We start from the raw sequence: 25,810 nt of genomic DNA, 5'->3' as shown, positions 1-25,810 counted from the left end.
TAAATGCGGGTGACAGATCGCATACATCAACAGTAGACAATAATGACCATGCGATGATACTGGGACTCACATACGAGAGGTAAGCCAATTTTGCACTTCTTAACAAATGTAAGTCCATGGACTGAACTCAAACTACGTCTTTCATCTAAACTACCTTCTTGAATACGGGCCAACGAGATCATGTTTAAAAGTGCTAGAGCAATTTTGGTGACAAATATGTATTTTGGTAACAGGAGAATGTATGCTAAGAGGAATCCACACTGTCACGTGATGTGTACGAAGGATTTCTTGCTCACAAAACGAACAGACAAACAGACAGAGAAACACACAAACCAACTTCCCAGGAAATGATCGCCATACATTTGGGTCCATAAGCAATTGCTTGATGGAAAATACTTTAGCAGCTAACATCCACAGCATGCTACAAAATGTCTTCTTTCACACAACCATGGACCAGCTAAGTCTCCTGAATCTCCTGAAATATTTTCTGCTGCTTCCTATCAAAATATATTTAGAGTAATGTTTCAGCTAAATTTACACAGTGCAACAATATCCTATTAAAGGCACGTAGCCAAAGTAAATGGCTGAAAAAAGTAAAATACTGAGCTTTGGAGATTAGAACAATGTAATCTATATCTTTTAGATTGCATTCTACCTATTGAATACTCCTACAAACTGGGTAGGACTTGATTAAACAATTTGTTATAAATGACTAATAATGTAATTTTTCTGCCACCTCTGAATCAGATATGATACAAATTTTTGACTTAATTCATAATCTGGTTTATCAGTTAAAATCTGCCCTCCTCAGCCCTAAATACTTGAGTGGAGTATATGGTATTCTGCACTACACAGCATAGTCTGATGTCATCACATTAAACTGATATGGCCAGATTACTTCCCCGGCTCTGCATTTGGGTACTGGTCAATTGCCTCTAGACATGCTAATGAGATGGTTGCCTGACTCGCTACATCATACTTGATTTTGTGTGCTAGGACCTTCATTTCCAAATCGGAGCACATGTCACATGACTGCATACCTATACTTCTGAAATAACATTGCTCATAGAAATCTAAATTACACTGTGGAATTGTGCATTCCTCGTTTGAAACATGTCATAATGGGTGACTTCAGATGAGATGGTGTGCTACGAGTTTGGATCATGACACTAGCTGGCTGTACTTTGATAGAGAAAGGGAAATATTGTCGTCTGGCTCTCACCCCCTCCCTCCCCCTCAGCCCCCTTCCCCAATCACGATCACAGGAATTGGTGAAAGACACCCACGGTTACTTGACTTCACCCTCCAGCGGCAAAGACTAACAAATAAGATACAATTGTAGGTATGAATTCTAGATCACCGAAAACAAAGACACACTTAACACACAATGAGACCACTTCCCACCCATGAGGTCAGTTTCTAACACGCAAAACAGCTACGGTATATCAAGTATTAAAAGGTATCGCAAACAAAATTTGATATTGTGAACAGAGGAGGAATTCTTCTTCAAGAGTGATTAAGATACAAGCTTCAGGGAATATTCCAGTACAAAAATTCTTTATACTTAGTTTGAAAATAATTCACTCAGCAAATCTCAAAACAGGCGACATCAACTATTCTGCTGCTCTACCTCTCACTTTCAAGAACCAGAAAAAAACACACCCTGACCTTCAGGGATTTTGTTTTGTGTGTGTGTGATTTTCTTTCAGGGAGGGCACAAGGGTACCGAGTAGATGAAGCCACTCATAAAAACTTGTCATCACATATGCCATATTAAAAGATCTGTCTGGTTGATACCAGCTTACAGTGACAGCTCATCATCATGGGTGAATCACAAGGTAGGTTTCATATACTGTAAAAGTGGATATTGTCGCAGTGTTGAAATTTTCGCGCATTTTGCGCAACCAGAAGCTCACGCGAAAATAACAGCACACAAATTTTTTTGCTTACCATAATGCTCCAGTGGTTACTGTCTTGATTCCGCGGAATTAAAGACACGCGAAACTCTTCTTAACCAGCTGAGTGCGAAAATATCCACTTTTACAGTACCCTTTGTTTAGTGTCAGTGAGGGTACACTATCAATGCATCCTGCTCTTCACAAGAGGCAAAAAACCTCATCAGTACTTTTTTGTTTTGTTTTTTGTTTCAGCTATTTCATACTGACTTCAAAGCTTCCAAGCACAATTAAGTCTGTATGACTCTTAGTTTTTTTCTTGTCCTTTATTGAATGAGAATCCCAGGATGGCGCTGGAAAAAATCTGAAGGTGGGAAACCATTTATTGCACAGCACATCTCAAAGGGGCATCACATGGATAAACAGATGTCTACAAGCACCTGATGAAGAACATTCATGCACGTTCAAATATAAAGAATGATACAAATCTTGCAATGCCATTCACTGATGACCTTGCTTCTTGCATAATCATGCTTCTTTGAATATCAGCCAAACATACCAGAAAAAATGGTAAAAACTGAGGAATACATATGCCATATAGGTCAAATATTTTGCGATATTTTATTTTCATGAATTTCACGAGTCAAGTGATAATCACAAATTTGACAACACACAAACATATTAACCCAACATGAATGTGACGTGCACACATGTGTATACATTTCTCCATTCAGTACTCGTACTCCACAATTGTGAATTTAACCACTCGCGAAATTGTCGAGTCCTGATTTGAAAAAAAAAATAGACTTGCTAAATATATGCTGCATTCAGCGTTCTATATGATGCACCATACAGACGATAAAATTTCAGCGGGAAACTGTTTGGAGAGTTTCAGTGCTGCACGGTGTTGGAAGCGAAGAATTCATCTCCTCTAGGAGCAGTCTGAGAAGACTGGTTACCAAGACAACGCGACAACGAACTACTAGGACATCATGTGCAAACTGTGCACGACACGAGTGCAGGGGTACAAAGTTTGCAAAATGCGTGAATGTGCAATGAAATGTGGTTGGCAGTCAAGCAACAGACAACCAACAGTCCAGACAATATTGAAAAAAAGTTTGATTCACAAACCATATAATCAATTCAATTCCATAGCATACATATTTTGTATCACAAGATTGATCAAGGGGACAGCAATAGCACACACAGTGTACAACATACAGGAGTTGCACGAGGGAGAATGAAATAATCCAACATCCAGGAATGTAGTGGGAGAAAGGTTCCACAAATAAAGAGAGAAAGTAAAATACTCATCAGTTAAGAGGAAGCTGAGAAGAAAGGATGAGCAGTAATATCAAGAACACCTTTAGCAGGAAAGTTTGAATGCTAACTAGAAAGAGTGCATTAATCCTCTCTTGATAAAAAAAAGAAAAATGACTAGGAAGATGAAAAAGAAAGTAATGAAAAAATCACCATGACGATAAATGCCGATGGAGATGATAATTGTACTGATATTGCAATCGCTGTCATAAACTTTTATTGCAATGGTATCTACTGCTGCTGGTTCTTCATATCATGGTAAATCTTTTCTTTTTCTGTTTTTTTCAAGACATCATGATGGCTGTACACCATATTTTTACCCAGTCACTGAAGCACTCACACTGGCTCTCAAGTCACTGCCTTGTAAGGGGAACTGTTAAACACACTCTTACAAAACGCTGAGGGGAAAACAAAGGCATTTAACCATAAAGGAAAGTGTAGATCACTTTGGGATGATGAGACAGTCAAATGAAAGGTACCATGCAGTTGTTACCCATACTCAAGGACAATAAATAGGCTTGTGTTTAATGTAAGCTGTAATGGCTGTACACAAAACCTGTCCCTGTTGTATGAAATGGTAGCAAATCAAATGAAATTGATCTCACATGCATTTGCTCAGCTAAGATAGGATTAGTCCTAATCTTTAAATTGTTGCCATAAATGATAACTCTTTAGGGAAAAAAAAACAACAAAACAATAGATATTAAAAGTAATGGGTGCCGAGCCCCAAAACAGAAACAAACACTAAAATGTCAAAGAAGGAGAAGGAGAACAAGACCAAGGGGAAAAGTAGTCTAGAAGAAGAAATAGAGAAAGGAAACACAATAAAGAACAAGATGAAGAGATAAGAATAAAGTCAACTGCAGCCTTGAAGGCAGGCTAAGACGTACCTCCTCTTGATGCTTTCCTTTCATGCTCTCCATCTCCAGCTGAGATTTACTCAGGGAGTCCTCAAGCTTTTTCATCACTTCTGACTGTCGTTGGATCTGACCGAACAACAATGGAGGAGAAAGAGCTCGAGACTAATCTGCCAGGTTTCACAAGTATTTCAATTAAATAAGTTTCTGCATTTACATCACATTCTTATTTCTTTGTCTTGTTTTGTTTTGGTTTTGGTGTTTTTTTGCAAAGCCTATCTACATAAACAATAACTATTGATGGAAACCTAGGAAGAAAATGTGAAAATGAACCATTTTTGACACAAAAAAAATCAAAAATTTCTGACAATATGATGGATGAAGTGTCAAAGCATATATGATATGATATGGCATACACAGAAATCTGACAATGTATATCTTCGGTTGACAAACCTCGTGTTTTTGCAAGCACAAGACAAACATTTCCTCAATCATAGGTTTGAGATGATGGCAGGACTGACCTAATCAAAAACCTGCACTCTGTATGGTAAAATGATCTCGATGAACCAATGTTGATAGGGATTCCCACAATTAGTTTGCTTGCTTGAACACACACAATCTGATTATTGCTAATGTTGCTGCCTAATTAATGGTTCTGACAAAAGTATGTGCCAACACATATTAAAGGAATATTTGTCCAATATTACTCCAAACACAAGTTTCTCAGAGGGCGGGGGTGATGGGGAGATGAAGACAATTCTTACCTCTGATGTCCTGCCTTGGTGTTTAGCCTTGAGCTTGGCATTCTCACTACTCAGTCTGTGCAGGGCGTTATCCCGTTCTGACAGCTATAGAGTTACAGAAATGGCTCAAAGTTAGCTTCAAGGATACAGTACACCGTTATGTGATAACAAACCCTACAAACTGACATCCTGCCGGCTAAGTAAGAAGCAAGAGGAGGAGGAGGAAGAAGAGGAGGAAGGAGGAGGGGGAGAAGGAGGTTGAGGAGGAGGAGGAGAAGGAGGAGGAGGAGGAGGAGGAGGAGAATGAGGAGGGAGAATGAGGAGGGAGAGTGAGGAGGATGAGGAGGAGGATGAGGAGGAGGATGAGGAGGAGGATGAGGAGGAGGAGGAGAAGGAGGAGCAGGAAGGAAGGAAGGAAGAAGGGAAAGGGAGGTGGAAGAGGATGTTGAGGAGGAGGAGGAGGAGGAGGGGGGAAAGGAAGAGGGGGAGGGGAGGACAAGAGAGAGAGAGGGTGGAGGAGGAGAAGCAGAAGGAGGGGAGGAGGAGGATGGGGAGGAGGATGGGGAGGAAGATGGGGAGGGGAAGGGCAAGGAAGGGGGAAGGAAGAGGGACAGGGCGGTTTAGGGAGGAATAGGAAGGAGGAGGAAGAGGAGGAAAAGGAGGTTGTGGAGGTCAATGGCAATGAACAGCAGTGTTCATCCACAAAGTGATGACTTCTCTTGGAGTACCACGAAAAGAGTACCATGAAAAGCACTCAAGTCACGTATTAATGACAGCTCAAGTAGGAGAAATGTCACAACATTATAGTACGTCAAATTCCAGTGTACCATCTGCCTAATAAAAGTCTGAGATTACAAAGCATCTACAAAGCACAGCAAAGTCAGTACTCAAGGACAATAAACAGCAATCATAGAATACTAAATTAATTCACTATACTTAGATTTTCAAAGCAAAATACCCGCATAGTTTTAACATGATTTCAGTAAATGCTGTTTTAGTACCAAATATCATACTAAGATGAATAATGATAGAAAAGTTATGGACTTGCAGTGGATGCATGCTACCTATATATGGTTGATAGGGCTTTTGAAAATGTCAAGTCCTGCATCTTGATGACTAAAAACTTGTAAAGTGAAATCAGACTCCTACTTTTGAGAGTATATCTCTGTGCTGCTGGTGCATTGTCTCAGTGTCGTTTTTCAGTTCTGCAATCAGGTCATCCTTTAGTTTCATCTTCACAGGAGGAGAAAAAGAAACAAATTAGCACAGGTTAGCGGTAACACTAAAGACAGCTAAAAAATACATTTACCCAGTCCCTTCAAGAGACAGCCTCTTTGAAACGACTCCTGAAAACATCATTGACAATGTAAACAAAGAGTTTATGGATGATAGAGACAGACAGATAATTTCAGTATGTCAGCAACATGGCATCTTGTGGCACCTTTAACATACTGTATACGCTATAATTTTCACGTACATAAATTTTCGCGAATTGCCGCTGTCACACATTTTCGCGAGTGGTTAAATTCGCGATTGGGGGACCAGAGAAAATATGAAGTGGCAAAGAAAGTGTGAATTTTCAACTTACTAGCAAATAAGAATGACACCAGTTATACACTGCATGAAAAAGACTTGCCAAACTCTGCGAACTAGTAAGTTAGAATTCAACATTTTTTAAGTGGTTATGTCCATCGCGCTAGATTTCTGACGAGTGGTCCCCTAGATTTCTGACGAGTGGTCCCCTTGCGAAAATGGATTGGCTCTCTACAGTATTCGTAAGTACACATGGACGTGCGTAAACAAGCTTAGCCAGTATGGTCTGTTCGATAAGCCGTGACATGGTATACTAGTACTGAAATGTTCGTATCATCAAGGCAAGGGATTCATTTCGGAAGGTAATATTTTCGCGTGTTGTTAATTTCGTGAATAGCTCCCGACTCGCGAAATTCGCGAAAATAACCCCCCCGCAAAATATATAGCGTATACAGTAGCCATCTTATTAGAACGGCAATATCATGTGTACATAATTTTTGTCGTTTTATTGCACTTGCAATAACCCTTCAGATACATACACATTTTTTCAAAATCATTTTGAAAGGAATTATGCCGGATGTGTAAGAACATGGCAGTCCATGATAAGTCTGTGGCAGAGTCAGGAAAATAAGTGTTTCTTTAGCAAAAGAAAAGTATGAATCAAGTGATATGTCAGGTACAAAACAAGCAAGGATCACTGCACCAGGAAAGTTGCCCCAACATGGCTACCACACTGCCACGTATAGTGTTATTGAGACATGATGAAAGAGTACCTCAGGTTGCATTACAGTTAACTGAGGGCTACTTCCATATCAAACGACTTACAAAAGATCTGGGAATTAAAGGGTTATAGAAAATGTCCTTGAAAATGAAAGGACCTATAAAACAGAGGTGCGATTTACAAAAGATCTGGGAATCAAAGGGTTATAGAAAATGTTTTGCAAATGAGAGTGCCTACAGAGCTTCTGAGAATAAATGGGTTAACTGAAGGCTACTTCCATATCAAATGACTTACAAAAGACCTGGGAATCAAAGGGTTATATAAAAAGTTCTGCAAAATGAAAGTGCCTACAGAGTTTCTGAGAATAAATGGGTTAAATGAAGGGTACTTCCATATCAAACAATCTACAAATGAACTGAGAATGAAAGGGTTATAGAAACTGTTTCTGCAAAAAGACAGGGCCTACAGAGGTTCTGAGAATAAATGGGTTAACTGAAGAGTACTGCCATATCAAAGGATTCAAAAAAAAGAGCTGGGAATCAAAGGGTTATAGAAACTGTCCTGCAAAATGAAAGGGCGTACAGAGGTTCTGAGAATAAAGGGGTTAGCAGCCATATCAAAGGATTTACAAAAGACCTGGGAATCAAGGGTTATAGAAAATGTTTAGCAAAATAAAAGTACCTACAGAGATCCTGAGAATAAAGGGGTTAACTGAAGGCTACTTCATATCAAACAATTTACAAAAGATCTGGGAATCAAAGGGTTATAGAAAATGTTCTGCAAATGAAAGTGCCTACAGAGCTTCTGAGAATAAATGGGTGAACTGAAGGGTACATCCATATCAAACGACTTGCGAAATATCTGGGAATCAAAGGGTTATAGAAAATATTCTGCAAAATGAAAGTGCCTACAGTGCTTCTGAGAATAAATGGGTTAACTGAAGGGTACTTCCATATCAAAGGATTTACAAAAGATCTGGGAATCAAAGGGTTACAGAAAATATTCTGAAAAATGAAAATGCCTACAGAGCTTCTGAGAATAAATGGGTTAACTGAAGGGTACTTCCATATCAAACGATTTACAAATGAGCTGAGAATTAAAGGGTTATAGAAACTGTTCTGCATAATGAAAGGGCGTACAGAGGTTCTGAGAATAAATGGGTTAATTGAAGGGTACTGCCATATCTGATGTCCAAAATGAAAGGGCATACAGAGGTTCTGAGAATAAGTTCTGAGAATAAATGGGTTAATTGAAGGGTACTGCCATATCTGATGTCCAAAATGAAAGGCCATACAGAGGTTCTGAGAATACAGGGGTTAACAGCCATATCAAAGGATTTAGAAAAGAGCTGGGAATCAAAGGTTTATAGAAAATATTCTGCAAAATGAAAGTGCCTACAGGGTTTCTGAGAATAAATGGGTTAACTGAAGGGTACTTCCATATCAAAGGATTTACAAAAGATCTGGGAATCAAAGGGTTATAGAAAATATTCTGCAAAATAAAAGTACCTACAGAGGTCCTGAGAATAAATGGGTTAACTAAAGGCTACTTCCATATCAAACGATTTACAAAAGATCTGGGAATCAAAGGGTTATAGAAAATGTTCTGCAAACGAGAGTGCCTACAGAGGTCCTGAGAATAAATGGGTTAACTGAGGGCTATTTCCATATCAAACGACTTACAAAAGATCTGGGAATCAAAGGGTTATAGAAAATGTTCTGCAAATGAGAGTGCCTACAGAGCTTCTAAAAATAAATGGGTTAACTGAGGGCTACTTCCATATCAAATGACTTACAAAAGATCTGGGAATCAAAGGGTTATAGAAAATGTCCTTGAAAATGAAAGGACCTATAAAACAGAGGTGCGATTTACAAAAGATCTGGGAATCAAAGGGTTATAGAAAATGTTTTGCAAATGAGAGTGCCTACAGAGCTTCTGAGAATAAATGGGTTAACTGAAGGCTACTTCCATATCAAATGACTTACAAAAGACCTGGGAATCAAAGGGTTATAGAAAATGTTCTGCAAAATGAAAGTGCCTACAGAGCTTCTGAGAGAATAAATGGGTTAAATGAAGGATACTTCCATATCAAACGATTTACAAATGAACTGAGAATAAAAGGGTTATAGAAACTGTTCTGCAAAAAGAAAGGGCCTAGAGCGGTTCTGAGAATAAATGGGTTAACTGAAGTGTACTGCCATGTCAACGGATTAAAAAAGAACTGGGAATCAAAGGGTTAAAGAAAATGTCCTTGAAAATGAAAGGACCTATGAAACAGAGGTTCTGAGAATGAAGGGGTTAAATGAAGGATACTTCCGCATCACAGGATTTAAAAGGATCTGGGAATCAAAGGGTTATAGAAAATATTCTGCAAAATGAAAGTGCCTACAGGGCTTCTGAGAATAAATGGGTTAACTGAAGGGTACTTCCATATCAAAGGATTTACAAAAGATCTGGGAATCAAAGGGTTATAGAAAATATTCTGCAAAATGAAAGTGCGTACAGAGCTTCTGAGAATAAATGGGTTAAATGAAGGATACTTTCATATCAAACAACTTACAAAAGATCTGGGAATCAAAGGTTTATAGAAAATATTCTGTAAAATAAAAGTGCCTACAGAGCTTCTGAGAATAAATGGGTTAAATGAAGGATACTTTCATATCAAACAACTTACAAAAGATCTGGGAATCAAAGGTTTATAGAAAATATTCTGTAAAATAAAAGTGCCTACAGAGCTTCTGAGAATAAATGGGTTAACTGAAGGGTACTTCCATATCAAACGATTTACAAATGAGCTGAGAATTAAAGGGTTATAGAAACTGTTCTGCATAATGAAGGGACTTACAGAGGTTCTAAGAACGAAGGGGTTAACTGAAAGATACTTCCATAATGACCTGTGAATGAAAGGGTTATAGAAACTGTTCCGCAAAATGAAAGGGCCTACAGAGGTTCTGAGAATAAATGGGTTTACCTGAAGGGTACTGCCATATCAAAGGATTTAGAAAAGAGTTGTGAATCAAAGGGTTATAGAAAATGTTCTGCAAAATGAAAGGACGTACAGAGGTTCTGAGAATGAAGGGGTTAACTGAAGGATACTTCCAAATCACATGATTTAAAACTGAGCTGGGAATCGAAGCGTTAAAGAAAATGTTCTGCAAAATGAAATGGCATACAGATTCCTGAGAATTAATGGGTTAAATGAAGGGTATTGCCATATCTGATGTGCAAAATGAAAGGGTGTACATCGGTTCTCAGAATAAATGGGTTAACTGAAGGGTACTGCCATATCAAAGGATTTAGAAAAGATCTGGGAATCGAAGGGTTACAGAAATTGTTCTGCAAAATGAAAGTGCCTACAGAGGTTCTGAGAATAAATGGGTTAACTTAAGGATTCTTAAACATCACAGGATTTGCAAATGAGCTGGGAATCAAAGGGTTAGAGAAATTGTTCTGCAAAATGAAAGGGCCTACAGAGGTTCTAAGAATAAAGGGATTAACTGGAGGGTGCAGCCCTATCAAAGGATTTAAAAAAGAGCTGGGAATCAACGGGTAATAGAAAATGTTCTGCAAAATGAAAGGACTTACAGAGGTTCTGAGAATGAAGGGGTTAACTGAAATATACTTCCATATCAAAGGATTTACAAATGAGCTGAGAATGAAAGGGTTATAGAAACTGTTCTGTCAAATGAAAGGGCTACAGAGGTTCTGAGAATAAATGTGGTAACTGAAGGGTATTGCCATATCTGATTTGCAAAATGAAAGGGCGTACAGAGGTTCTGCAAATAAATGGGTTAACTGAAGGGCATTGGCATATATGATGTGCAAAATGAAAGGACGTACAGAGGTTCTGAGAATGAAGGGGTTAACTGAAGGATACTTCCATATCAAAGGATTTGCAAATGAGCTGAGAATGAGAGGGTTATAGACACTTTTCTGCAAAATGAAAGGACATACAGAGGTTCTGAGAATGAAGGGGTTAACTGAAGGATACTTCCATATCAAAGGATTTGCAAATGAGCTGAGAATGAGAGGGTTATAGACACTTTTCTGCAAAATGAAAGGACGTACAGACGTTCTGAGAATGAAGGGGTTAACTGAAGGATACATCCATATCACAGGATTTACAAATGAGCTGGGAATCAAAGGGTTATTGAAAATGTTCTGCAAAATGAAAGGACGTACAGAGGTTCTTAGAAAGAAGGGGTTAACTGAAGAGTATTGCATATCTGATGTCCAAAATGAAAGGGTGTACAGAGGTTCTCAGAAAAAAAGGGTTATAGGAAATGTTCTGCAAAATGAAATGGGATACAGAGGTTCTGAGAATAAATGGGTTAAATGAAGGGTACTGCCATATCAAACGATTTAGAAAAGAGCTGGGATTGAAAGGGTTATAAAAAAAAATGCAAAATGAAAGGACGTACAGGGGTTCTGAGAATGAAGGGGTTAACTGAAGGATACTTTCACATCAAAGGATTTACAAATGAGCTGGGAATCAAAGGGTTATAGAAAATGTTCTGCAAAATGAAAGGGTGTACAGAGGCACTGAGAATAAGAGGGCTATCTAAAGAGTACTGCCAAATGAAAGGGTGTATAAAAGAGCTGGCAATAAAAGGGAGTACAGAGGTATTGAGAATAAAAGGATTATCAATAGGGTATGCCAAATCAAAGGGTGTACCAAATAGCTAGGAATGAAATGGTTATAAAAACTGTTCTCTGAAATGAAAGGGTTCTGTGTACAGAAGGGTTATCAAATGGCAACTGTATATTTGAAGGGTCTACAAAAGAGCTGGGAATTTTAGGGTTCTCAAAGCTAGTATGCAAAATGAAAGGGTGTACAGAGGTACTAAGAATGAAAGGGATATCTAAAGGGTACTGCCAACTTAAAGGGTCTACAAAATAGCTGGGAACTAAAGGGTAATACAACACTGTTTTCTGCAAAATGAGAGGGTTTACAGAGGTCCCGAGAATAAAAGGATTCTCCAACGGATACTGCCAAATCAGGAGATCTTTCAAAGAGCTGAGAATGAAAGGATTCTAACAATTTTCCTGCAAAATGAAAGGGTGTACAGAGGTACTGAGTATAAAAGGGTTATCAAAAGGGTACTGCCTAATGAGCCTTTGGCTCACAGGAGCTAATAAAAATGTTAATACGCCAGAGGAAGTGGGAAGTGTGTGTGGACTCTTACCGCCTGAGAGAGAGATTTCTCCTTGTTCTGGATGGCCTGGTAATCACAGTTAACTTCATGCAGAGTGGTCTCTAACCTCTCCACCTGTACAGAGCAGAAGATTAAACTTAGCCAACACTCACAGCTACAAACACGATATTATGCGTCAGTACAATTGGATTATGTCGCAATACCTCCACTATGTTTGTTGTTGTTCCTTATTTCATGCATTCATGAACTCTTATATATCACATCAAAAATTCTACATGCTCATTTTATCCTTAATTCAAGACATGGATATGTATACTGCATCAACTCTTCCATTTTTTTTTTGCTTCATCTTACATGTCCTTGTGAGGAGTTTTGGTTTAAGGGGCATTCTAGACATTCACATCATGTAGTACTTGAATCCAAAGTGACATGTATAGATTTGTGGTCCTTGAGCAGATAAACAAATCCTTTGAAAAACCTCAAGCATAATACACTGAACAAGGATGATACAGGAGGCTCACATATTCCAGTATAAAGACAGCAATGTTATTTCATTACAACACCACATGCTAGAGGCCTTGTCACATTAGAGCGTATTGTGGCAACAAATGCCCAAAGGATCTTAAAACCTGAAGTTATGTTGGCATCCGTTGCCAATAATTAAATACTTTGTAACATGTTTGCCATCCTGTGTATTCATTAGCTATTTGTAGGGATTTGCAGAGATATGCTGGAGCTAATTTCTTACTTTGCACATATCTAAAAAACCTTGCCTTTGACCCTTAACCTTTGACCTTTGACCTTCTGGCTGGAAATTTCCAAGAGAATCTCCATTAGGTAATGCATGTAATAAGTTTTGAAACTAATAATGCAAGCATTGCATATACTAGTATATGAGGGAAATAGTAAAATTTTGAGGAGTTGACCTTGACCTTTGACCCCTGACTATTGACCCATGATCCCTAAATTCCCTAGATAATCCCTGCCAGTCAGTACATGCGTAAGTACCAAGTTCCACAAAGATACATTGAACCATTTGCGAGAAAAGTGATATTGCAACATTTTCACCATAACTTTGACCTTTTGACCTTTGACTTTATGACATGAAACTCTCTCTGGAGAATCTTTACACAGTAGTACATGTCCACACCAAGTTTCAAAATAATACCTTTGGGCATTGCATAGATATGGGGGAAATTGCAACATTTGTAGCATTTGACCTTGACCTTTTGACCTTTGACCTCTTGCCAATGTCACTAAAATCATATCAACTAATTGTCCTATCATACATCATCCTTGGACCAAGTTTGGTGAAAGCTGCTTCATCCAGTTTTGAGTTATCACGTAAACAGATAAATTTTGGGATTTGACCTTGATCTTTGACCTTTGACCTCTGTCTGATTTCACTGAAAAACTAATCGAGTAATTGCCCCATCATACATCATCCTCCAACAAAGTTTGGTGAAATTTACTCTATCCAGTCTTGAGTTATCGCGTAAACGGATACAATTTCATGATTTGACCTTGACCTTTGACCTTTGACCTTTAGCCGATTTCACCCAAAATCTAATCAAATTATTGCCCATCATACTTCATACTTGGACCAAGTTTGGTAAAATTCCAGTAAATATTACTCAAGTTATCGCGTAAACGAAAGCGGACGGACGGACGTACGGACGTACGTACGGACGGACGTACGGACGGACGGACAACCCGAAAACATAATGCCTCCGGCACCACTTCGTGGCGGAGGCATAATCAGATGCTGCTCTCCCGATATCATCGATGAAAACTAGAATTATGGTCCTGATGATGAGGGTCCTAAAGAATGACTCTGTAGTGGTCTATCCACTGGGCCACAACAGCTCTTAGCTCACTGTGAATATAGAAGTAAATAGAGCACCACTGATGTACTGTGAGTTAAAACATAGTGCTTACCTCCTCTTTGACAGTGTGGTGCATTGACTTGGCATCATGAAGTTCTCGCTCCAAACTGTCTATCACCTCATCTTTGGACTTGAGCTGTGACGTTGCACTGTGAAGCTTGTGCCGGATCTGTTCAAGGATGAGTTCCTGCATGAAAAGAGAAAAGAATATTCAAAAAGAAACAGCCAGTGAATGAATATCTAACCTTGTTGTTCTTCTTCTCCTTCTTCGTACGGTACAATGTGCCGTGTTTGAAATTGTTTGCTGACTACTGTTGGTCACCTGGGGTGAACCTCGAGGGGTTGGTATCATTTGCCCATTTCCTTGTGTGGGTATGTTGGTGGACCACATCATCTGGTCAGCACCCTGCTCTTTGCAATGAATGAAGAGGGATCTTTTACATGCGCGAGTCATGACCAATTCATACACAGGGCCTCTTAATGTCCAATCTGAGAGACACTGTTGCTAGACTCTTACTTGAGGGGATGTTACGAATACACGCAGCATTGCTCAGCTAGACTCTGTAATCACCTTTTATATGACAGGACACAAGTTTGCAGTGTTACCGCTACTCCACCAGGAAATCTCCTGAGATACGGTGTAGGAATGTGCCTTGATTAACTCAAGCTTTGGAATCCAATCATTAGACATATTCTCGACATCAACTTTATTTGAGAAATACCATACGCACAAGGCATAAAAGTCAGATCAATGTTAGGTGTGTGTGATACTGATAGATATAAGAAGAACAAGGAAAAGTAGAAATTACGCGGTGCGTAATATATGTCCCCGCCGGAAGTAGCATTTTGTAGCAAAACGTACAATATAAGTCAAAAATCAAGGTCAAAGGTCAAAGAAGTCAAAGGTCAAAATTCTGTGTAGAAGTTTTGAAGCCCTCACCTAGTGCCATCACATAAAGCAAACGGAATCGAAATCAGGTTAGAAATGGCGAAGGAGTAGCATTTTGTAGCAAAATGTACAATACAGGTCAAAAATCAAGGTCAAAGGTCAAAGAAGTCAGAGGTCAAAATTCTGTGTAGAACTTTTGAAGCCCTTACCTAGTGCCATCACATAAAGCAAACAGAATCGAAATCGGGTTAGAAATGGTGAAGGAGTAGCATTTTGTAGCCAATGTACAATATAGGTCAAAAATCAAGGTCAAAGGTCAAAAAAGTCAAAGGTCAAAATTCTGTGTAGAAGTTTTGAAGCCCTCACCTAGTGCCATCACATAAAGCAAACGGAATCGAAATCAGGTTAGAAATGGCGAAGGAGTAGCATTTTGTAGCAAAATGTACAATACAGGTCAAAAATCAAGGTCAAAGGTCAAAGAAGTCAGAGGTCAAAATTCTGTGTAGAACTTTTGAAGCCCTTACCTAGTGCCATCACATAAAGCAAACAGAATCGAAATCGGGTTAGAAATGGTGAAGGAGTAGCATTTTGTAGCCAATGTACAATATAGGTCAAAAATCAAGGTCAAAGGTCAAAAAAGTCAAAGGTCAAAATTCTGTGTAGAAGTTTTGAAGCCCTCACCTACATGTAGTGCCATCACATAAAGCAAACGGAATCGAAATTGGGTTAGAAATGGCGAAGGAGTAGCATTTTGCAGCAAAATGTACAATACAGGTAAAAAAATCAAGGTCAAAGGTCAAAGAAGTCAAAGGTCAAAATTCTGTGTAGAAGTTTTAAAGCCCTTTACTAGTGCCATCACATCAAGCAAACGGAATCGAAATTGGGTTAGAAATGGCGAAGGAGTAGCATTTTGTAGCAAAATGTACAATATAGGTCAAAGGTCAAGGTCAAAGGTCACAAGTGAAATTCTTTGTACAAGTTTCAAAGCTCCCACATAGTGCTATCATATAAAGCAAACAGAATCAAAATTGGCTCATAAATGACAGAGAAGTAGCAAATTGAAGATTTTGATCACACACGGACGCACACACGGACGGACACACACACGTACACACACACGTACGGAGCCCGTTTCATAGTCCCCTGCTCGAACTCGTTCGGCGGGGACAAAAAGCATTTCTCTTATTATTGTTTCTTTCTTCCACAGCAATGAGAATAACAAGAATGGTGTGACAACTGCAAGAGCTAATCTCTATCATTATTATCATCATCGGCACCAATAAAATGATTGAAAGCACAGACCTCCCAACCTTTCTTAATGAACTAGAAATGTCGCTATGGCGACTGATGCCTCCGCCATTATGCATGATTCCCCCAATAGGTGTATAGGACGATGTCTTCAAAATGTGCGATGACAGTTTCACATGGCTGGCAAAATACTGAAATGACAGGTTTGTCAGAAATATCTTGAATGTTCACTTTCCTTGAACTAGGTTTGCTATAATTGTCTATGAAAGAGTTCAGGTACATGTATTTGGGGAATTGAGGATTTTTACTTAACTTCTGACTGACCCTTTTATAAGTTTATGCATTGAGTAATTTTAAAGGTATGAAAAAAGAGTGTAATTTAACAGTGCAAAATAGTTTTTTTTGCATTAAAACCTTGCTTGACCCTTAACCTTTGACCTTTGACCTTCTGGTAGGAAATCTGGTAGGGAAATCGTAAAATATTGAGGAGTTGACCTTGACCTTTGACCCCCTGACTATTGACCCATGACCCCTATATTCCCTAGATAATCTCTGCCAGTCAGTACATGCGTATGTACCAAGTTCCATGAAGATACATTAAACCATTTGCGAGAAAAGTGAAATTGTAACATTTTCGCCTAACCTTTGACCTTTTGACCTTTGACCTTATGACATGAAACTCTCTTTGCAGAATCTTTATGCAGTAGTTCATGTCTACACTAAGTTTCAAGAAAATACCTTTGGGCATGGCATTGATATGGGGGAAATCGCAACATTTTTAGCATTTGACCTTGACCTTTTGACCTTTGACCTCTTGCCAATGTCAATTAAATTTACTCAACTAATTGCCCCATCATACATCATCCTTGGACCAAGTTTGGGGAAAATCCAGTTTTGAGTTATCACATAAACAGATAAATTTTAGGATTTGACCTGGATCTTTGACCTTTGACCTCTGTCCGATTTCACTCAAAAATCAATCAAGTAATTGTCCCAGCATACATTACCCTCGGACAAAGTTTGGTGAAATTTGCATGATCCAGTCTCGAGTTATCGCGTAAACAGATACAATTTCATGATTTGACCTTGACCTTTGACCTTTGACCTCTGGTCGAATTCACCCAAAATCTAATCAACTAATTGCCCCATCATACTTTATACTTGGACCAAGTTTGGTAAAATTCCAGTCAATATTACTCAAGTTATCGCGTAAACGAATGCGGACGTACGTACGGACGTACGTACGGACGGACGGACAACCCGAAAAACATAATGCCTCCGGCACCACTTCGTGGCGGAGGCATAAAAATAGAGGACTGGCTCAAAAGTAGGAGAAAAGAGCATTTCCCAAGGGAGTGAGTGGTGAAATTATCACAAAAATCCGAAAATCCTATTGACACTAGCGCTGGGATTGGCCAAAATTCAGATTCTTTCCTCTAAATTCAGAATGGTTGAGAGGTCTGTAAGCACCAATGAAGGCGACGTCACCATCATACACATCATCACTATTATATCATCAATGACATTATATCCAACATCATCTCCACCACCATGACTATCATCATAATCAACATCTTCAACATCAAAAGCGTGGTTATCAATATACCACTTCAACAGACAGATTAACATCTCAGCCGTACCTGTGAGGACAGCCGTTCCTCAGTCTTGTGCAGCTGCTCGGTGAGAGCCATCTGCTCAGCTTTTGACTTCTGGATCTCCTCATTCTTCTTGGATGCCTTCAAAGTTCCACCAAGACAGGCAGAGGGGAAAACATGACCATCACCTCTGAACGTTTCATTTCAATGCGTGTCTATTTCATTGTTAATCTCTACTGCTTTGCACAACGTCTTTTCATAGTTTGGGAATCCTACCATCAGAAATTGATGGCAAACCTGCGATCAATTTACAGATCTCTAACGACATCCCCACATCTTTTACAAATAACATCTGATTCAGTGATGAAAATGACTGATTTTCATATCAAATCATATTCAGTCATTGGCTATTTAAGGGTAAGCAATGATCACATCTAGCGTAGGTAACAGCTTGGGTCTCCAGAGAATAAGCTCATGAGAGCATACAGGTGAAAGAGTGAGTAGCTCATGCAAGTCATATGAATACTTTTTCTGTGCTTGTGGAAAGTTTAGAATAGCTCCCTTTTCTGCAATACACAAATTAACCTCAGAAAATGGATACCAGTAGTTTGGTTATGCACTGCCAAAACGAATATAGCAGATTCTTGGCTGCTTGTGAGTGAAAAACTTCCTACTTGCTTCAATATACAAATTACACAACAAAATATCCGTATGTCTGTTTGTTCATTGTGGTAACTTACACGGCAGACATTCTCACCTCAGCAGTGAGAACTTTCAACTCACTCTGACAGGTGAGTTATTCCAAAAATCTTCTATTTGTTTTTTTGTTCCTTGTAGTATCAAACAGGGCAGACAATCTTACCTGATGAGTGATGAGAACTCTATGCTCAGTCTCATGCATATCTAATCTTATGTCTATTTTTATTTCTTTCTTTATTCTCCTTCCTTCAATGTGCATCGGACATTAGTTCATTTTTTTTTGTGATATGATCATCCTGTTTGTGAAATCTTGTCATATCATCTCAGAAAGCTCCTATTTGTGAATTCTTTGAAGTAAAAAATAAAAAGAATGATAAAGGGTAGATATCCTCACCTCATGAGTGAGAACCTCTTGCTCACTCTGAGAGGTGATGTGCATGGCCTGGATGCGGGCAGCCAATCTCCCATTCTCCTCCACTGCATCCTTGTACTGCTGCCTGGCAGTCTTCAGGTCTGACTCCAGCTGTGCCATGGACGACTCTTTTCTGTTCAGCTACTCAATTACAAACAAACAGACAAAAAAAAAAAAATAAAATAAAATAAAACTAGAATCAGTTCATTATCAACTAGAGAAGCACTCTGAGAGTGCAGACCTCCACCAAGCAGCTCATTTCCACCACTGATCTTGTTCCCGAAATGAGATCAGTGATTTCCACCCTGTTAGAACATATGCATGCTGAAAACCCCCGATTTCCAAATACAGAAGCCTTTTGTTACGTCATCAACTTCTAGCTGCGCGGCACGCCTCACCCTAGCAGAAACTAGAGCATGCACTTAAGTGCACATATGCAAACCTAAAAAACTGCGCAGCTTGAACTCCCAAGTTCATTGACCCTACCTGCCAAAATATCGAAAATCCTTCATTAAATCAATAAAAATTCCTGGATCACAACCAAAATTTAATCATCTGTTCCTTATGTCACTCTTAACCTTTCCTGTGAGTTTTATCCAAATCTGTTTTTTTAGTTATTTTGCACACAAACAAACCAACAAACAAACAAACGCCAATGAAAACATAACCTCCTCCCTTGGCGGAGGTATAAATAAAACTAGGATCAGTTCATTATTAACGAGTAAGTGCTACATATTTCTAATTTCTAAAATTTCTCATCAAGAGGGGAGAAAAATCTTACTCTGAACACTGGCATTGAAAAGACCCGTTGAACTATCAAATGCAAGGGAGCATAGTAATAGGGTCAAAACCAAGAAAGACTTTTATCAAAGATACACAAAAGAAATGCAGGCTAAAAACTAATGCCAAAAGTGTCTCAGTAATTTGGGTAGTATGAGATTACCTCAAACTATACTGTTAATTCATACATAATCCTCTTACTGCATTGTTTGCATAGTGGGTTTTTTTGACTGTGTAAAGCCTAATCTAATCCCAGGACAATCCATCTCCTTCTCACCTCTTCCTGGGATCTGCGCTTCTCCTCCTTGGCAGCCAAGAGCTGGACCTCAAGTTTCTGCAGGGCTGTCTCCTTCCTCTGCCCATCATCACTGGCTGCACGGTGCTGCTTCTGGAGTCTGTCAATGGTCTCCTCCCGGTTTGCTACCTGAAGGACAGCAATCAGTATCAACATCCTATCAGTGTTAACATCATAATGCAATCTGACAGCACAGAGATATATGGTACTGGTAGCAATTTAAGCAGGTTTGGGATTTCACAGATACTGGCATTGCACTATTCTTTTGATGATTTACCAATGACCAATGCAAATCTCCCATTCTTTCGCACTGAAAAAAGGATATATGATTTGGCTCAAAAGTAGGAAAGAAAGAGCAGTTCCCATAAGAGTGTGTAGTCAAATTATCAAGCCAAATAAGAAAATCCTCTTGAAACAAAAGCTGGGAATGGTCAAAATTAAGAGTCTTTCCTCAAAATTCAGAATGGTTGGGAGGTCTGGTATACTGTAGGTAGCCAAAGCAGGTTTCAGCTTTCACAGATACTGCCACTGAACTCTTCTTATGATATACCCAAGACCTGTCTGCCTTTGTAGTTATAAGTTTGCTACTTTTAAACATAATAATTCTGAGATCACATCTTTTTAGGCTCTAAACACTTTAAGACTTAGAAATAGTTAGTGCACGACGGAATGTTGGGAAAAGCACACTATGTTCATGTGATATTTTGTTGCCCAGTTAAAAACTAACATCTAATACTTAACTGCATGGACAAATTAGAGAAAATATGAACTTCTCAATTTCGTCCATATAAATTTCATTAACCTCTTGAAGACTAGCTGATTCTGCTCTTAGACGCATTTCCCATAGACACCTGCCTGAGTATGCTCCGGACTAGTCTTCAACAAGTTAATAAACAGGTATGCCTAAATGGATTGAATGTTGCCCAAACTTTTACAAACTCCATCAAGGCCAAGAAAGATTGTAAATAGCAATAAACATGCAAGTTTTGAGCAGCAATGATCAGCAAGCATGTGCACAAATGGCTCTTACCTTGATCTACTTCCCCTCCCACTCTCTTTCTCTTCCCCTCTTTCGTTTCTTGTACAACCACATGGCTTTGTAAACTCAGACAAAAAAATCATGCAAAGCAAAGCAAAGAAACTAAGCAAAGAACAAAAGAAAAAGCCCTCAAAAAAGAATGCTGCACAGTAATAATTTCATTTGCTTTCCAACACAGGCAGAAATAAAAGTCAAATTTTGAGTAATATATGTACTGCACTGCCATCTACCACAGTGCTTTGAAGTGTGACTTTTTATCACAGGTAGTGACTCAAAATCCAAGCAGTAGTCTGTTACTCAGTGTGTGTTCTGGCTCTAGGGCCACTTTCATACAGTGGTTTGCCATTATTCTATGCTAACAATACTTGCAGGTGTTACCATGGCAGCAAATTGAATGTCTATTATTGATTCTTGGTTGACTTAGGTGCTGTCATGGTTAGATGCAATTGTGAGTGAAGTGCTCTGTATAAAGGCTTGGCTCGTATGTGTGTGTGTGTGTGTGTGTGTGTGTGTGTGTGTGTGTGTGTGTGTGTGTGTGTGTGTGTGTGTGTGTGTATGTGTGTGTGTGTGTGTGTGTGTGTGTGTGTGTGTGCACAGCCTGCCCTGACCTGCATCTGGCTCTGTGATAGTCTTTCCTGCAGGTTGGAGAGTTCTGTCTTCAGCTCCTGAAGCCTCTGCTGCTGGTCGCCCAGCTCAGTCAGGCTGCGAGCCACCTCACCACGCTCTGACTCTCGGCTGGCATTCAGCTGGTTTATCTTTTTTAGGGGGGGGGGGGAGGGGAGAAGGGGATGGGGAGGAGGGGTGGGAAAGAGAGGGAGGGGAACATGGAGACACTTTGGCTTACTCTTCAAGCACACACAATAAAAGCGACACAATTGTACCAGGCACATACAAGTCAGTAAAACAACCATATGCATCCACCTCAGTAAGAAAACCAATAATTGTGTTCTCATTGCACAAAAAGATACCAGTGACTGTAAGTGACTGATTCTGATGTAGGTGCTAAGCATGGATCTAAGTCACTGTTGTTGTTATTAATTTGTTCATTGTTTTAATTTTGTTTGGTGATTTTTTTTTTTTTTTTTTTTTTTTGGGGGGGGGGGCATTGCAAATCATAATACACAACTTTTCATGCAATAAAATCAGATACAAGAATGCCTCACTGGCTCACTGGTGAGTTTGTCTGAGGCCTGCAGCATATATTTCTGTTGCAAAATTTAACATAGTCCATCAATCAGTTCTTGTATTGCACATTGCTTACAGTCTATACCTTAAAAATGTATGAGAAAAGATACCACACGCATGTGTAATAATTTCTCAGAATGTGCATAATTGCGAGAAATGCTAATAAACAGAGATGCCAACCTTGAAAACACCAATGCAGTAGTGTGACAGCTGAAAATGCATATTTTTTGTAGAAAAACAGTATTTTTACCTTTCTGCAATAGACATGTGTTGTAACAAAAACATCATTTCCCAAGAGACCTGCAGTGTTTTTTGGCAAAATACAACACAAAATAGAGCCAAAAAAAAAAAAGAAAAGAAAAAGGAACAGTTTGCATCTGTGCATAAAGTGTAATACATGTATTGTGCTCACCATGTCCTGTAATGAATCCCTCTGCTGCTCAGCGCGTGACCTCTGCTCATTGACCCGCTTCAGCTTCTGACCTCTCTCCTCCAGCTGTAACATGAACATACAATGTAAGTCATTACATAACCACACTAATGATGACCAGGATATAAGATTTCTACCTGTGCGCAATGTTTTTGGAGCCATAATGTTCCACTGACATTAAAAACTAATGATTTTTGCACTTACACAAATCTCATGAAATTACCCTTGCCTGCCTCAGTTTAATATTCCATGCGCACTCACAAGTTTATGAACGCTCACTACAGTAAAATATGCTGATAAATCTGATTTGTTACAGTGAGAACTGACTGCAATACAATTTTAACTCTAATCATATCAGCATAAACAAAGACATACCCAAAATAGCATCAATGGGGCTGCATGAAATAGCTATTAAAGACCATTTCATTGACCAGCAATAAATTTGACATCAGAGACAGTGTCAAACTATACAAAAGCTCTTACCACAGGATTTGACTATTCAATATAAGCAATCATACATGGAAAAAAAATAATAACTTGTGAATGTGAAAAAAAACAATGTTGCATTCCTAATATTTCAGTGCCCTTGTTTTCTGCAAGAAATCACTGCTTTCTTTTCTTCCTCTTCATGTAAGGATGGTTAGTTGCAACTACAAAGTGCCACATCTACTAGTATTTCTTTTCCTTCATTTTGAAATAACAAAGATACATGTAGCTCCTTGCACCTCAACAATGCACATATACATGCCCATCACATTTCTTGCACCTCTGGGTTTCTTACCAGGCTTTTTAAACGTGCCACCTCTTCCCTCAGCTGAGTGATAACCTCACCCCTGTGCTGCATTTGGATCATGCTGTCTCTGTGTTTGACCTCCAGGTCTGAAAGGTCACTCTTGAGCTTGAGGATAGCATCATGTCGCTCGGCAACCTAAACAAGTGACCAATCAAAGGGAACCATGGTACACAAATGAAAATACAAACAAACTTTAAGCTTGGGGATGCATGGTGTCACACTGTAACCTAAATTGTGACGAATTGAAGGGAACCGAACAATGGGGCATATATACATGAAGTTAATAAAGAGGTTTTTAAATGATGCAGAAAACAACCTAACCAGATACTGAAAGTACACTTACATATCACAATTATTGATGATTGCTCATTTGCGTTTCTGTGACTTAATTTCATTCAAATAAGATGACATGATTAAATTCAAGTTCATGCTTTACTAATGTGCTCTTATATAAATCAAGTTCAAAAGGAGCACATTAGCGCATTAAAAGGAAGCAGTCCTCACGAAATTTTAAAAAATATGTTGTTGTTGGTACCTCCAATGAACTACTTTCACCGAAAACAAACTTTCAAATCACCAAATAAGCTCGTAAATTTTGGTTGAAAAAGTGTGAATCTGCATGGTGAATATGCTAATGAGCAAGTCCTGGCGGAGAGTCAGACGTCACCGAGGCACAACTCTTCCCAGCCGTGTTCTGGTCGTTATCCGTACGCTCCCTAGTTACCCGGATGCATGAAGACGTCGGTGGCTACTACTAGTAGTATTTGACATTGTTTCTACGTTGTGTGTGTGTGTGTGTGTGTGTGTGTGTGTGTGTGTGTATTGTATATTCGCACAGTACACGGTGTGGATGGTACAACTAGATCTACGGTAGATACCCCGTACGCGGTTTGCCCTTCACACTTTTCCAGTCTATCACAAGCGCAGCTGCAGCCCTGTCGCCGCTCATGCATGTTCTAGTACGTACAGATTAGAAACGGTTCTACACAGCTACAGGCCTGCTAGTACACTATAGGGGCGACCGCATTCAGCGTTGTCTGGTCAGGCTATCTTACATCAGTAGTTTTGCTCGAATTGTGCAGAAAATTTCCCAGGAAAATCCTTTTTTCCGTCCCATACCCACAAAAGTATCGTGAAAGGTGAGCTGTATAGCTGGGAAATCTCGGTACAACGATGCCGAACATAAGAAACTTAGGGCCTACAAAATCTCTGTATCGTGTTGTGACCTACGGTACCTGTGCGTGGACCATTTGAGAAGCGATGTTTTTACGTAGACCGGCAGGCTGTGGCCCTCGGTTATAAACCGAAAAACTCCTGAAGCCAGATGCAATCCCGACCATTTGCTCACATGAGTTATAAAACAGAAACACCTCAAGCATCGACTTCGAAGAGAACCGAGGGAAAAAAGCGTAGAGAGGTAAGAAAAGTGGCTAGCTATGTTTTATGTACCGTGGGGCTGCAGCCGGGGTTGGACTGCAGTACAGTGCCACTGAGCTAGTTGCTGCTGCCAGTGCCGACTGGACATGCACGGCAAAGTGGAGCGAAATCATATCCCTACGACCCCCTGTGTTTACCCTTCCCAGCTCACGTCATAGTTTTTTTTTCGAGGAAAGGCGATATCTGACTACTTACAGAAATATTGAGATACAAACAATATTTTCTTTGAAGAATTTGACTCTCTCATTCACAGGTTATCTTCGGCAAAATCAGCTAGACGGAGTACTGTGTACATTCGTATGGTAAGAATTCGCGCACGAGAGTGGTTTCTACGCTAAGAAGTATGCAACACGGACGGAAGCTAGAAAAGGACCGTGCCTATTTGATGTCAAGTTCACGGTATATTTGGTTTAAAAATACATATAAATTTATGTTAACAATATTAATTTTTCTTGAATTATATATATCTAAGCTTGAAATATTGTTTGAAATAATAAAACCACAAACTTTCACATTACATGATAAAATTGCAACTCATCATTTCAACACTTATATTGGTTTTTAAAGGCACGGCTGTCAACTTGGTGAGTAGGGCATGCATGACGTACCATCTTTTTGCCGGCTCTTACACGATCGCTTGCAGGAATTATTTTTCAAAAATCGCATACGGAGACAATTTTTCATTTCCACGCGTATAAGCTGGTGAAAGGTTATTATTTTTACTCTTCTTAATTATCATTACAGTGAAAATCTCAGGACTGCTTCCCTTTGATTGCTTGAAGATAATTACATTTATTATGAGAGTAAACGAAACAGTATGCTAGGTAGTAATACGAACTACTAAGTATCATTTGGATTGGTCAAGGCACTAAAGCACCTCACACATGTGGCTGCTTC

At 39.3% G+C, this 25,810-nt stretch overlaps 1 pseudogene; it reads right to left on the bottom strand.

Moving 5' to 3' along the window:
* The window catches only part of LOC139729765 (uncharacterized), a 119,724-nt pseudogene that overhangs the window by 32,981 nt on the left and 60,933 nt on the right, over nucleotides 1–25,810 (bottom strand).

The sequence above is a fragment of the Diadema antillarum genome, unplaced genomic scaffold, assembly GCF_040938485.1.
Source record: "Diadema antillarum isolate AM-2024a unplaced genomic scaffold, OU_Dant_1.0 seq00000263_RagTag, whole genome shotgun sequence".
In the NCBI taxonomy this organism is placed as follows: domain Eukaryota; kingdom Metazoa; phylum Echinodermata; class Echinoidea; order Diadematoida; family Diadematidae; genus Diadema; species Diadema antillarum.
The sequence above is the reverse complement of the archived record's forward strand: the minus strand, read 5'-3'. Positions and strand labels throughout refer to the sequence as shown.